Source organism: Syngnathus typhle, linkage group LG18 (assembly GCF_033458585.1).
Source record: "Syngnathus typhle isolate RoL2023-S1 ecotype Sweden linkage group LG18, RoL_Styp_1.0, whole genome shotgun sequence".
In the NCBI taxonomy this organism is placed as follows: Eukaryota; Metazoa; Chordata; class Actinopteri; order Syngnathiformes; family Syngnathidae; genus Syngnathus; species Syngnathus typhle.
The window spans coordinates 190,096-204,495 of record NC_083755.1 but is presented as its reverse complement, the minus strand read 5'-3'; the positions used below and the strand labels follow the sequence as shown (position 1 = coordinate 204,495).

The window sequence follows — 14,400 nt, the reverse complement described above, 5'->3', positions numbered from 1 at the left end:
TCCGACAAAATAATTGAAATTAGTTATTTTAAAAAATCAACGACAGTCAGTTGAACGACACATGGACGCATGTTTCAACAATCCATCTATAGGTGTGTCTGCCACTGGTTTGTTGAGGCTCCATGAGGAGAACCACTAAAAGCGTGTGATCCAATGGTTGGCTGAATGCTGTTTAAGGTACCTTCTAACTAAAGAACAGCTTTCCAACTAAAAGCTGTAAACTAAGGGAACAAGAAAAGGTCTACAAGGTTTATTTCTTACAACAAAGTCTAACTGAATGTTACCTGTAGGCTGGCATGTTGTTCGATGCTATCATTAGGGTAGGAGTCCTGCAAACTTCTGTCTGGTTCAAGCTGCCCACCATCAACCGGAGCCTGAGAGCCTGTCACCTGGAATTGAAACCACAAATAACTTACCAACATCATACAGACACCACAGAAGACAGACTCAAGACCTGTATAGTTAAATCATGTGAAGTTAGTCCCCAAAACTAAACAAGCCCTTCTAACTAAAGTGTTCCAGTCAGTTCTGGAAGTCTCATCAGGTCCTATAACAGCATCTTTATTGATGTAGTGGAGCATCATTCAGCGTGACACTTTAGCCGTTTAGCTGCTGAGGATGTGTGGAACTATAGCTGCAATATAATCAGCCTCCATAATGTCCGTGACCACAAGTATGATGTAAAAACATAAGACAACCTTCTATCCATACGGCGGGCCCCACAAGTAGCCATATTTCAAAAATCTATTACCGTTTTTTTCCGTGTATAGTGCGCCCCCATGTATAGTACGCACCCCTAAAAATGGCATGCTGATGCTGGAAAAAAGCTTGTACCCATGTATAATACGCACCCAATTTTTATGAATTTTTAAAAAAATTTTTTTTTTTTTTTTTAAGTCCCAAAGATCGTCACACACGCAGGGAGGCAATGGGTCCCATTTTTATAGTCTTTGGTATGGTCTTAACTAGGCTGGATGTCATTTTTTTTGTTGGCGTTGATTTCTCCGACTGCCCCTAAACGCACCACCGCGCTCCGTCCGCACACGGGAAAGAGGCGACTCTGTATGGGAGAGACGAAGAGGAATAAAAACACCCTTGGAAACCAAAACTTGCCCCTCGTCGTGAATCGGAGCCGCAACAAATGTTTCGGATTTGTGTAGGGTACATTGTGACAGACGGCAAACTAGCCGGTGATCGAGCGAGCGTCTGATACAAGAGCATTGCGGTCGTATGGAGCGTGTTTGAAGTGAACAGCAGAGACAAAAGGAACAAGGCAAAGTGTTGTGAAATAAAATATTACCTGTAATACGCATTTTGTTATTTGCTGATTGAAACTGCTAATTAAACTGTGAATTGAAACTAATAGATGGAGAACTGAACTCTCGCTCTTTATATAGCTGACGTGTCTTGCGCAACCGTTCTGCGCATCTGTAATGGCGGCCTCCGTATGACGTCCGGTCCGCGATGGAGATTAAAAAACAAACAATATTTGACAATAACACACCATCAAGGATTGCACCATCGCATCAAACGATGTGTCGTCAATTATGAATTTTACTAAGTGTGTTGGGCAGGATGGCTGAATGCGATGCGCGATTGACAACAAACAAGAAGAAAGGTGAGTTTTATTTCGGGGGAGATTTGTCATGTCTCGTCCCCAGTTTTGCTATGTGTCTAGGTTGCCATAGTTTCTGTTCGTGTCACCCCGCTCTTCCTGTGTCACCTCAATCGATGTAACGTGTTTTGTATTTAAGTCCTGTCTGCCCCTCGCTCACCGTTGGATCATTGCATGTGTTACTGTCATTCTGTTCCTGTCTTTGGTAATGTCACCCTGTCTTTTTGTTCCACGACTTTGTCGGTCAGTCCTGTTGTTGGTTTTGTTGTACCATGACTTTCTTTAAAAAAAAAAAAAAAAAAAAAAAAAAAAAAAAATTAAATTTTTTTTTGTACCCATGTATAATACGCACCCCAGATTTTAGGACAATAAATTAGTAAAATATTGCGCACTATACACGGAAAAAAACGGTATGTGTGTGTGTGAATGATTGCCTCGGTTGGAATAACCAAGACAAGCTTTTAGCCATACGGAGGGCCCCACAAGTAGCCATATTTCAGAAATCTGTTATTAATTGTGTGTGAATGATTGGCTTGGTTGGACTTCACATGGAAGCATGTTTCAACAATCCCATCTATAAGTGTGTGTGCCACTGGTTCGTTTGGGCTCCATGAGGAGAACCACTAAAACCGTTTGATCCAATGGTTGGCTGCATGCTGTTTAAGGTAGCTTCTGACTAAAGAGCAGCTTTCCAACGAAAAGAACAAGAAAAGGTCTACAAGGTGTATTCCTTATAACAAAGTCTAACTGAATGTTACCTGTAGGCTGGCATGTTGTTCGATGCTATCATTAGGGTAGGAGTCCTGCAAACTTCTGTCTGGTTCAAGCTGCCCACCATCAACCGAAGCCTGAGAGCCTGTCACCTGGAATTGAAACCACAAATAACTTACCAACATCATACAGACACAACAAATGACAGACTCAAGACCTGTATAGTTAAATCATGTGAAGTTAGTCCCCAAAACCAAACAAGCCCTTCTAACTAAAGTGTTCCAGTCAGTTCTGGAAGTCTCATCAAGTCCTATAACAGCATCTTTATGGATGTAGTGGAGCATCATTCAGCGTGACACTTCAGCCGTTTAGCTGCTGAGGATGTGTGGAACTATAGCTGCAATATAATCAGCCTCCATAATGTCCGTGACCACAAGTATGATGTAAAAACATAAGACAACCTTCTATCCATACGGAGGGCCCCACAAGTAGCCATATTTCAAAAATCTATTATGTGTGTGTGAATGATTGCCTCGGTTGGAATAACCAAGACAAGCTTTTAGCCATACGGAGGGCCCCACAAGTAGCCATATTTCAGAAATCTGTTATTATGTGTGTGTGAATGATTGGCTTGGTTGGACTTCACATGGAAGCATGTTTCAACAATCCCATCTAAAAGTGTGTGTGCCACTGGTTCGTTTGGGCTCCATGAAGAGAACCACTAAAACCGTTTGATCCAATGGTTGGCTGCATGCTGTTTAAGGTAGCTTCTGACTAAAGAACAGCTTTCCAACTAAAAGAACAAGAAAAAGTCTACAAGGTGTATTTCTTACAACAAAGTCTAACTGAATGTTACCTGTAGGCTGGCATGTTGTTTGATGCTATCATTAGGGTAGGAGTCCTGCAAACTTCTGTCTGGTTCAAGCTGCCCACCATCAACCGGAGCCTGAGAGCCTGTCACCTGGAATTGAAACCACAAATAACTTACCAACATCATACAGACACAACAAATGACAGACTCAAGACCTGTATAGTTAAATCATGTGAAGTTAGTCCCCAAAACCAAACAAGTCCTTCTAACTAAAGTGTTCCAGTCAGTTCTGGAAGTCTCATCAAGTCCTATAACAGCATCTTTATGGATGTAGTGGAGCATCATTCAGCGTGACACTTCAGCCGTTTAGCTGCTGAGGATGTGTGGAACTATAGCTGCAATATAATCAGCCTCCATAATGTCCGTGACCACAAGTATGATGTAAAAACATAAGACAACATTCTATCCATACGGAGGGCCCCACAAGTAGCCATATTTCAAAAATCTATTATGTGTGTGTGAATGATTACCACGGTTGGAATAACCAAGACAAGCTTTTAGCCATACGGAGGGCCCCACAAGTAGCCATATTTCAGAAATCTGTTATTATGTGTGTGTGAATGATTGGCTTGGTTGGACTTCACATGGAAGCATGTTTCAACAATCCCATCTATAAGTGTGTACCACTGGTTCGTTTGGGCTCCACTAAGAGAACCACTAAAACCGTTTGATCCAATGGTTGGCTGCATGCTGTTTAAGGTAGCTTCTGACTAAAGAACAGCTTTCCAACTAAAAGAACAAGAAAAGGTCTACAAGGTGTATTTCTTACAACAAAGTCTAACTGAATGTTACCTGTAGGCTGGCATGTTATTCGATGCTATCATTAGGGTAGGAGTCCTGCAAACTTCTGTCTGGTTCAAGCTGCCCACCATCAACCGGAGCCTGAGAGCCTGTCACCTGGAATTGAAACCACAAATAACTTACCAACATCATACAGACACCACAAATGACAGACTCAAGACCTGTATAGTTAAATCATGTGAAGTTAGTCCCCAAAACCAAACAAGCCCTTCTAACTAAAGTGTTCCAGTCAGTTCTGGAAGTCTCATCAGGTCCTATAACAGCATCTTTATGGATGTAGTGGAGCATCATTCAGCGTGACACTTTAGCCGTTTAGCTGCTGAGGATGTGTGGGACTATAGCTGCAATATAATCAGCCTCCATAATGTCCTTAACCAAAAGTATGATGTGAAAACATAAGGCAACCTTCAATCCATACGGAGGGCCCCACAAGTAGCCATATTTCAAAAATCTATTATGTGTGTGTGAATGATTGCCTCAGTTGGAATAACCAAGACAAGCTTAGATGCAGACGAAGGGCCCCACAAGTAGCCATATTTCAGAAATGTTTCATGTTCAGGGCTCGAAGCTTATTTTTTGCCCAAGTTGCCCTCGGGCAAGTTGGAGAAAATTTTACTTGCCCGAAACAAAATTTTACTTGCCCGAATTTTTTTGGAGTGGATTTTTTTCGACACATTTTTGCAATAAAAAAGACAACACTATAAGTTTTGGCTTCATATGCCTTCGTATCCGCCAACCGGAAACAAGCTCTGCTGGTGCGCAGGCGCAGAAGAGCCAGGGACGAGTGAGGGAGCATGCATTTAATTACGAAGCACTTTGCCGTTATCAATGTATTGCAGACTTACACGAGAAACTGACCGCTCCCTAGAAAACAAAATGTCGGACCAGAAGCGGCAGAAGTTGCGAGAAATTATGCACAAAATCGTGTTTTTACAGCTTGAAAACATGGTATTATGGCAGGGCAAGTTCGGGCAAGTGAGCCCCTCTGCCATCGCTACTTGCCCCGGGCAATCGGGCAATCGTTAGTTTCGAGCCCTGATGTTTCAACAATCCCATCTATAGGTGTGTGTGCCACCGGAGCCTGAGAGTAATTAGAGTAAAAAAGACAAAAATCTTCCTTTTTTTTTTATATAACAGATTAATATTCCAACTTGCATACTTGATCTTAATGACTTACTTTTTCACGCCATGGCCATTTAGAATCACCATAGTTGTAATCGATTTCAGTTCCCATTTCTATGTTTTTGATGGCAAAAAGGCACAAATGGGGCTCATCATTTACTATTATTTTTTTCATGGTGCAGTTTGGAGACTTTTGGTTGTCATTCACTAATCTTCCAAGAGAGCCATCCTCTGTTGAAGCATCAATACTAGGAAAGAAAAAAGAAAGAAATTAAACATTTTGTATAATATAACTAGTCTTTTAGTAAAATAAAAGTTAGCTTACAGAAATAAAAACCTGCAACATTTCAAAAGAAAATTTGTGAGGGAAACAAAATGTATTTTTGAACATCATAGCACTAATTAGAAAAATCGTTAATGTCACAATCCTGATGTGTTTTTGAAATATTTCTTCTGAGTGACTCACTAATTTAGGGTATTTTATTCCCGTCTCTTTCTAGAGTTCATAATTCTTGTATAGAAAATATTTGGATATACATACCACCAGTAATGATTCTGCCATTCAAAGTCAAAGAGAAAAGTACTCTCCTTTTCAGAGTACTTGCTTGTTTGGCATTTTTCTACTGGCAGAAGTTGACCCCTGTATTCTAAGATGAAATCTCCTTGTTCAAAGGGCTGGGTAGCAAACACGCCTCTTCCTGCAAGGGCATTTTATATAAAACCATTGGTTATGAGAAAATATGTCTTTTAGATACACCTTTAACCAAATAATTGTGGTGTTATCTTACAATTTAGTACTATTTTGGCGCAATTGCTTTTTTTATTTTCCCATTCATTCTCTATGGGGATTCAACATTTGCTCTAACTTCTATACTTTTTAACTGATTCAACCCGTTCCAACTTTCAACTGTACATCTTTTGCCTACCTATTCCACAACTTCCCACTTACCAAAAATTCCAAATTCGAAATTCAACCAAATTCTCCAAAATGTCGTTTTTCTACTCTAATTTCTACATTTTTCAACCGATTCAACCCATTCCAACTTTCAACTGTTCATCTTTTGCCTACCTATTCCACAACTTCCCACTTACCAAATATTCCAAACTTTCAATTTTGAAATTCTCCACAAATTCTCCAAATATTCTACATTTCTCAAGTAATTCAACACGTTTCAACATCGTTCGGCAGCATTCCCCGAAAAAGTTATTCATACATTTCGCCTTCACACGCAATTTCTCCAGAAATTGCAAAATTCTAGTTATATTTTGTTTCCAATATTTAAACATGAATTTGAACACTTTCGAGTCAAGCCTATTTATCCATACTTTTTCAGAGTTTCTGAAAGTTATTTATATTATTTCTTGTATTACTTCTTTGATTTAAAAAAAAAAAAACTATTTCGTCCCAAAATCAGGACTTTCCGGGTTAACGTAATAAATAGGTGAGCGATTGGCTAAGGCAGCGCCCAATTACGTGAGCGGTTGTCTAAGGCAGCGCCCAATTATGTGAGCGGTTGCTAAGGCAGCGTTATGGTAGCCAATCAGAGCCGGTAATCTGTAAACTATTGCGTTTCTGTTACAGTGGAAATGATTACTCGCCACTTTAAACTTTGTGAAAATTAATTAAGTATTCCAATATCCTCACATTTCATTTACTAGACATTTGCGTGTACATACCTTTTCTAAATTTTAGAAAAGTTGCGTACACGCAGATTTGCGCTGCTAGATAAGAGTCAACATTCAGCAACTTACAAAATACACAAATCAGACATTTATTCGTTTAAGAATACTAATTCATTATGTTCATATGCCCATGTATTTCACCACGTAGTAATTGCCAATTTATATTTGGTGAACGACATTTGGCCGCAGAGAATGACATTTAGAATCGCGATCAGAATTGTAGTCGAAAATATGTTTTCACCATGACTGACAGCTCTCGATCGTATAATCACATTTCACATGATGTGTTTAGCAGTTAGTATTTGTCTTTCTTCCGTGTGTAATTAATATCATATTAACGATGCATGGGGGCGGAGTTGGGGGTTGTGTTACGTTCATAGAAATCTGAATTCACAAGGACTGTGATCGTAGTATATCATTAACATCATCTTAAAATGCTGAAACATGTTCACTCAATCGTTTAGTCACATTTCAGACGAATTTACAGGGATATGTGTGTCTGACACTCTTTTTATCGAATGTGTGTCTGACACTCTTTTTATCGATTGCATATGCAAATGTTGCATATCTGTTTAGCCTGCACTGTAAGTGAAATTTCCCTCTACCCGCAAAGATATTGGGGCGCACACAAGTTCCCATCAGACTTTCCCACACGTCGAAAAGGTAAGTCGCTTTTTAACAATGTCAGCCCAATCCGAAATTCGATTTTCCCAAAACATTTATAAACACTTTGTAGTCTATTGTTGTACTGTAGACCATTGTGTTACTGGGTAAATTAGTATTTACTACTTTAAACTGGGTGAAAATTAAGTAACATCCTCACTTTTCCGCGTGAAGGCGTCTGACTCAAATTCGAATTTGAGTCAGACGTCTTCAGGTCCGTTTCTTACAATGTTTAATAACAATTGTACCGATTTGGTTGAAGAAGAGCTAGCTGGAATTCAAGGAAAGAAAAAGAAACGAAATAAACCTCGCGCACGACGGCAAGTGTAAAACTATTAAATGAGTCCTATGACCTTAAAAATTATTATATCTATTATACCTATGTCCTCAAAAAAATGGATCCATTAGTAAGCATCTCTCGAAAAATATATTTCTTCATATGGTTTAGTTTTTGAGACAGACAGTGAATGTACATCTTGTCTTGAATAAATATCATTCAGTAGTGCGGACTCTAAAACGAAATGAGCAAATAATCCGAGTCATATTGTATAAACTTAATTGTACAATTAAAAATTGCGCAATATTGTTCTATCCGTGTTCTAACATTGTGATGCCGCCTTAACAAGGCTGCGTGGACACCTCTTTTGATCCGTACCGCGTGTGGGAAAAAAGCCTGGGAACTAGTGCGAGGCCAGAAATAAAAAAACGTGGCGCTGTCAATCATGCGAGTTGCGCGGCTAGATCAGAGTCAACTCTCACCACCGTTTCTGGCAGTAGTATGCAGATGTTTATTTCACTATAACAAATAGAAAATCAGTCTTTGCTTACCGTGGGAACAAATGCACAGGTGCCAACATATGAGCTTCCAAAATTATGTAGGGGATGAAATTGTAGATCAAAGGAGTCAACTCTTAACATCTTCCAAAATACACAAAACTGGAAGTAGTCCATTGGAAATAAATAAATAAATAAATACATAAATACATAAATAAATAAACGATATAAGATGATGATAGATAGATAGATAGATAGATAGATAGATAGATAGATAGATAGATAGATAGATAGATAGATAGATAGATAGATAGATAAAACCAACAAAAAACAATTCAACAATAGCCATTTGGGGAAGGGTATACACACTTACCATAATCCTTCCAAAGGGGTAGGGCTGCTCTTTTATGAAATCAGTTTCTGTCATCATGTAGACTAATTAAACCACATATAAGTGCTGTGGTAATTACGTCTCTGCCGATCAGTTATTGTTTTCATTTATTTTTTTCAGAATGGAAAAGCTTTGGACCGTCCATCAACTACCAGCGGCGCTCACGGCCAAAGTGGTGGCCTTGAAAACCAAGGAGAAACATTCTCGGTGGGTCCTGAAAGAGGATGGCACGGTGGAGGCTGGGGCTTCCCACTCTAACACAGTGGCCGCCCTCTGTGATGGCCACCGTGTGTGCAAATTTGTACTCTTTGCAAATTTAGCCTCCGACGTCTCTGTCGGAGGTACATTTCGCTTCATTAATTTCGGCCGGGGAAGAGAAGAAGGGGTCCTCCTCTCCCGGCACAACACCACCATTTACGTGGCTGGGGGGATGGAGGTGACGCCTGATTTGGAGGCGAAGGGGACAGCTCTGCTGTACCCTTTAAGTATGACCAGAGCATTAAAGGACATCAGCCATGAGGAGGGTGTCCTGTTTACGACAGACGGCATTGTCTCTGCTGTAAGATCACGCTCTCTCTTTTTGTTCCCTCTCCTTCATGAAGTATTGATGTTTAATCTTTCTTTCTTTTTTAGATGCGCCCCATAAGGATGGTGCTGACACGCGGGATGCCGGTCCCATTGGGCATCTTTTATTTGAAAAAAGTAAACTGACTGTTCTTTCTCTCTCACACTATGTGTGCGTGCGTGCGCATGTGTGTGTCTAAATATAGATATAGATCACACTCTCATTTCACCTGAGTAAGGTCCCTTAGGGCATCATGTTGCCTTTGTAATTGCAGCGTAAATCTACATTCCAACACCTAGTATTAATTTGACATTTTCATTATAGGATCAAAGGGAAATAAAGGTGCTCAGGTGGCGAGAGACCAACTTTTTTCAAGTAAGAGTTGGACAGCGGCTATCCATGACGCACATGATGACATCATGTTCTGATGGCGTGCAGCTCCACTCCACAGAAAATACTCTGATAAAGGTACCTAAAGCAAGCAGGTTTTTCCCGTGTATAAACAAAGGTATTTTAAATTTAAACAATACTGTTATTTACTTGAGATAAACTGCTATCAGTGGCTCATCATCATCAAGGCTGAAGTCAGAATCATGCTTTAGAGTTTTCTCTAAATCTGGATCACCAATTTTGTAAGATTTTGTCTCAGATACAGCTCTATCAGGAAGACATGCAATTTCACTTGCTTCCCTGACTGTATAAAATCATTGTGGTTGTGATTATGGTCATGAAATTAATCAAATTGTTTTAGGTTTTACGTTTTTTATCTGTCTGCCTGTCTGCCATCCATGCATCATGTTTTCTCGTGGTGTTTTAAACCCATAATAAATTGTCAAAACATTTCTTTGCGCAGGAACTGGAAGAAGTGTTTCACGTTGTGGCCTTCAAAATAAAAGGTGACAACGTGGAGCTTGTCAATGACAACAATGCCACCAAAAGGGTCCCTTTGGTTGAGTGGAACGAAAGATTCCCCGAGGGCCCTAATTTTCCCCCAGAGAGGTTTTTGTGGTAATTTTGTTTTATATTTTGTTCTATTGTTTGTATTTCTTGTTACTTGTTTGTTGTTCTGTTTAAAATGTTCTATGATTAAAGTTTAAATTTAATGCACAAAATAGTCATTGTTTATTTTATTTATTTTTATTAAATTGAATTAATTTAATCTCAATTATGATAATATATTTCACCACTTAGTTATATTTTGTTGTCCGTGTATAAATTGTGTATTGCATCATTATATTAAATGTATTAGTTGTATCAATTCAATAGATACTTTAATTTTTCTTCTCCCCATATTTTTCCAACTGTTTTTTTTTAATTATGATCAATTATTATTGTGTCGCTCAGCAACTGGTGGATGTTGAAAATCATTACCAGCAAAGTCATCCGCCTATTTAAGTGACCTAGTTTTATTATATTTCTATTGCAAATACTATCTTGATTCAGTCGCTCGACACTGACACTTAGTGGCTGTATAAAACATTACCAGCAAAGTCTTCCGTGGGTTTAAGGCACCCGTTTTATTAAATTACCGTATTTATTCTAATTATCACCCATTATTGTCCGATCGCCAAGCTGCCCCCTATAGAGACCACCCTCAGAGGCCGGCCTCTTCGACCTGCAACCAGAGATGCTGGCATGGCTCAACGACACCAAGTTGGAACACTGACGTTACACGTGAGAGACAGAGAGAGAGAGAGAGAGAGAGAGAGAGAGCAACGTCATCCGCCGATTTAGGTGACCCAGTTTATTATTTTGTTTATAGCAAATACAGTCGCAAATATATTGTTTCAATGTGTAGTTAATGGTATTAATGTATAGTATATGATTTTAATCTATAGTAATTGTATTTTACCCATGTCTTATTTTGGGATATTTGTAACTTCTGCTGTCTTTATTTTAGTATTCTGGAATACTATGGTTTATTTTGAAAATGTTGCTCAGATGTCGCATGTATTCCCATTCTAGATTGATAGATAGAATTTACGGTAGTGTTCTTTGGCCCGCTGTCCAAAGAACATAGAAAACAATACGGAATGCGATCATCTCATGTGCGGTGGCACCACAAAGTAGATTGCAGAAGTTAACTCAGCAGCATGCAGAAGTTAACTCAGCAGCATGGACGCGTTCCAGGCAGTTACTGCGACCGCAAGGGGGTAAGTATTACTAAAAAGAAGCACACAAGTTTCAAACTTGCCGAGTGGACAGTGAAGCAGAAAATAGATTTGTCAAAAAGTGTGAGGAAAATATGCACTGTCTGCCGACTCACATTTTCCATAGTCCATGTGGAACTGACTCACCTTAAGCAATACGGTGGACACGAACGAAAAAACGCACAACTAAGCATGGACAGATCCATCAGGCAACGACAAAGATGGTACGTAAATATTTTTTTAAACCCTCTCAAGGTTAATATGAGAATGTACAATGGATGTCCATCGTATAGAAAAAGCTATATTAGATTTTGGGTGTAATAAACGACCAGGTAAATGGATAGATAATACACAAAAACCATTCGTTTGCATACATTGATAAATAAAAGATCAACATTATGTGGCACTTGCCTCCCCAGAACTTTAGGTTTATAGGAAGTTTTTTTTTCTATGGAAGAAACACATGCGCCTAAGTGCAATATGGATTTTCGCCAGTAGAGGGCGCTGAAAATAAATGTTGCACAGCGGATGAGCTGTCTTCATCATTTCTGTCTGTAACAATTGCACACACAGCCTTACATTTGTAACTAGTTTTAAGAGATGTGCATATTTTTTCATTGGACATGCAATGTAATTCTGTCAACTTTTAAATAAACTGTTATTTTATTTTTAATGTGGATAGAGGATTTATTTTTGGTGTTTCCGATTTTACTGCAGATTATCCAGACATCCCCAACGTCAAAGCAGCAGTATTTTTGTCCTCAGCATCCTTATTTTCCACAAAAAATTTCTACATTTTTCAACCGATTCAACACATTCCAACTTTCAACTGTTCATCTTTTGCCTACCGATTCCACAACTTCCCACTTACCAAAAATTCCAAATTTTCAAATTTGAACTTCAACATAATTCTCTACAATTTACTTTTCCTACTCTAATTTCTACATTTTGCAGACGATTCAACCCATTCCAACTTTCAACTGTTCATCACTTGCCTACCTATTCCGCAACTTCCCACTTACCAAAAATTCCAATTTTGAAATTCAACCAAATTCTCCAAAATTTCATTTTTCTACTCTAATTTCTACATTTTTCAACTAATTCAACCCATTCCAACCCAAACTGTTCGTTTCCCTACTTATTCCACAACTTCCCACTTACCAAATATTCCAAAATTTCCATTTTGAAATTCACCACAATTTCTCCACATTTTCTTTATTTCTCAAGTAATTCAACTCATTTCAGCAGCATTCCCCAAAAAAGTTATTCATACATTTCGCCTTCACACGCAATTTCTCCAGAAATTGCAAAATTCTAGTTCTTCTATTTCATTCTCCTCACTTTTCTGTCCCGCTTCTTCTTTCACAAAATTCATCCGATTCACTCCATTCCACTTTTCACGTATTCCAAATATTCAGGAAAGGGTGGCTTCCATTTTTCACATTCCGAAAATTTTCCGATTCCGCAAAATTCCCAAAATTCCGACAAATTTTTCCCCATCCATTCTTAATGGCACATTCGACATTTCACAAAATTTCGTTTTTCACCTCTAACTTCTACATTTTTCAACCGGTTCAACCCATTCCAACTTTCAACTGTTCATCTTTTGCCTACCTATTCCACAACTTCCCACTTACCAAAAATTCCAAATTTTCAAATTTGAAATTCAACCAAAATTCTGTCAAATTCCGTTATTCCACTCTAATTTCTATATTTTTCAACCGATTCAACCCATTCCAACTTTCAACTGTTCATCTTTTGCCTACCTATTCCACAACTTCCCACTTACCAAAAATTCCAAATTCCCAAATTTGAAATTCAACCAAAATTCTCTAAGATTTCGTTTTTCTACTCTAATTTCTACATTTTTCGACCGATTCAACCCATTCCACATTTATTCCCCTTATTCACCTTATGCTTACCACATTCACTCCCATTCACCCCCACTTCCACTATGCTTCCCACATTCACTCCCATTCACCCCCACTTCCACTATGCTTACACAATTCAACTCTTGACCCCCAATTCCAGTGTGGCGGCCATCTTGGATGACCCTGAAGTGCCACCAATGAACCCAGAATGAACCGGAAGTGCCCCAAATCAAACCGAAAGTGACCCCAAATAGACCGGAAGTGACCTCAGGTAACCCGAAGTGACCCCAAATCAAACCGGAAGTGACCCCAAATGTACCGGAAGTGATCCCAAATAAACCGGAAGTGACCCCAGCTAAACCAAAAGTGACCTAAATTAAACCGGAAGTGACCCAAATAAACCGGAAGTGACCCAAATTAGACCGAAAATGACCCGAATCACACCGGAAGTGACCTTATTTCAACACTAAGTGCCCTAAATAGCTACATTTGCGCTAACTATATCGTTTTTTGTCTGATTTAACCCGTTTCAACATTTTTACCCCAAAAGTGAACCTCCTGAGGCCATTTTTTTTTTATTCGTTCCAAATTTAGAAAGATTTTGGCGCAATTGCTTTATTTTATTTTCCCATTCATTCTCTATGGGGATTCAACATTCGCTCTAACTTCTACATTTTTTAACTGATTCAACCCGTTCCAACTTTCAACTGTACATCTTTTGCCTACCTATTCCACAACTTCCCACTTACCAAAAATTCCAAATTTGAAATTCAACCAAATTCTCCACAATTTCATTTTTCTATTCTAATTTCTACATTTTTCAACCGATTCAACCCATTCCAACTTTCAACTGTTCATCTTTTGCCTACCTATTCCACAACTTCCCACTTACCAAATATTCCAAACTTTCAATTTTGACATTCACCACAAATTCTCCAAATTTTGTACATTTTTCAAGTAATTCAACACGTTTCAACATTGTTCGACAGTAGGGGTGTAACGATACATCGATACACATCGATTAATCGATATAATGCTCTACGATATATTGGTATCGATGCTAAACGTAAACATAAATTTATATCGCCGTGTTTGACCTCGGACATTAGACGCGACTTTATTTTGAAATCCAGCTCATTGTTGCTTGCTTCCTCTTTCCGGAAGCAGGGCGCGGCAAGTTGTG

At 38.9% G+C, this 14,400-nt stretch overlaps 1 long non-coding RNA gene across 2 annotated transcripts; it reads right to left on the bottom strand.

Annotated features, from left to right (window-relative positions):
- Window positions 1-280: 280 nt before the first annotated feature.
- Window positions 281-5,814, bottom strand: LOC133142914 (uncharacterized). 2 transcript variants are annotated; one of them, XR_009710300.1, is made up of 6 exons: window positions 5,662-5,814; window positions 5,176-5,368; window positions 3,990-4,094; window positions 3,183-3,287; window positions 2,374-2,478; window positions 281-389 (listed from the first exon to the last, which is right to left on the bottom strand). It is a non-coding gene; the product is annotated as an uncharacterized LOC133142914 (long non-coding RNA). The 2 variants fall into 2 exon arrangements; XR_009710301.1 differs by having other exon boundaries at window positions 3,183-3,280.
- Between the last annotated feature and the right edge of the window lie 8,586 nt (window positions 5,815-14,400).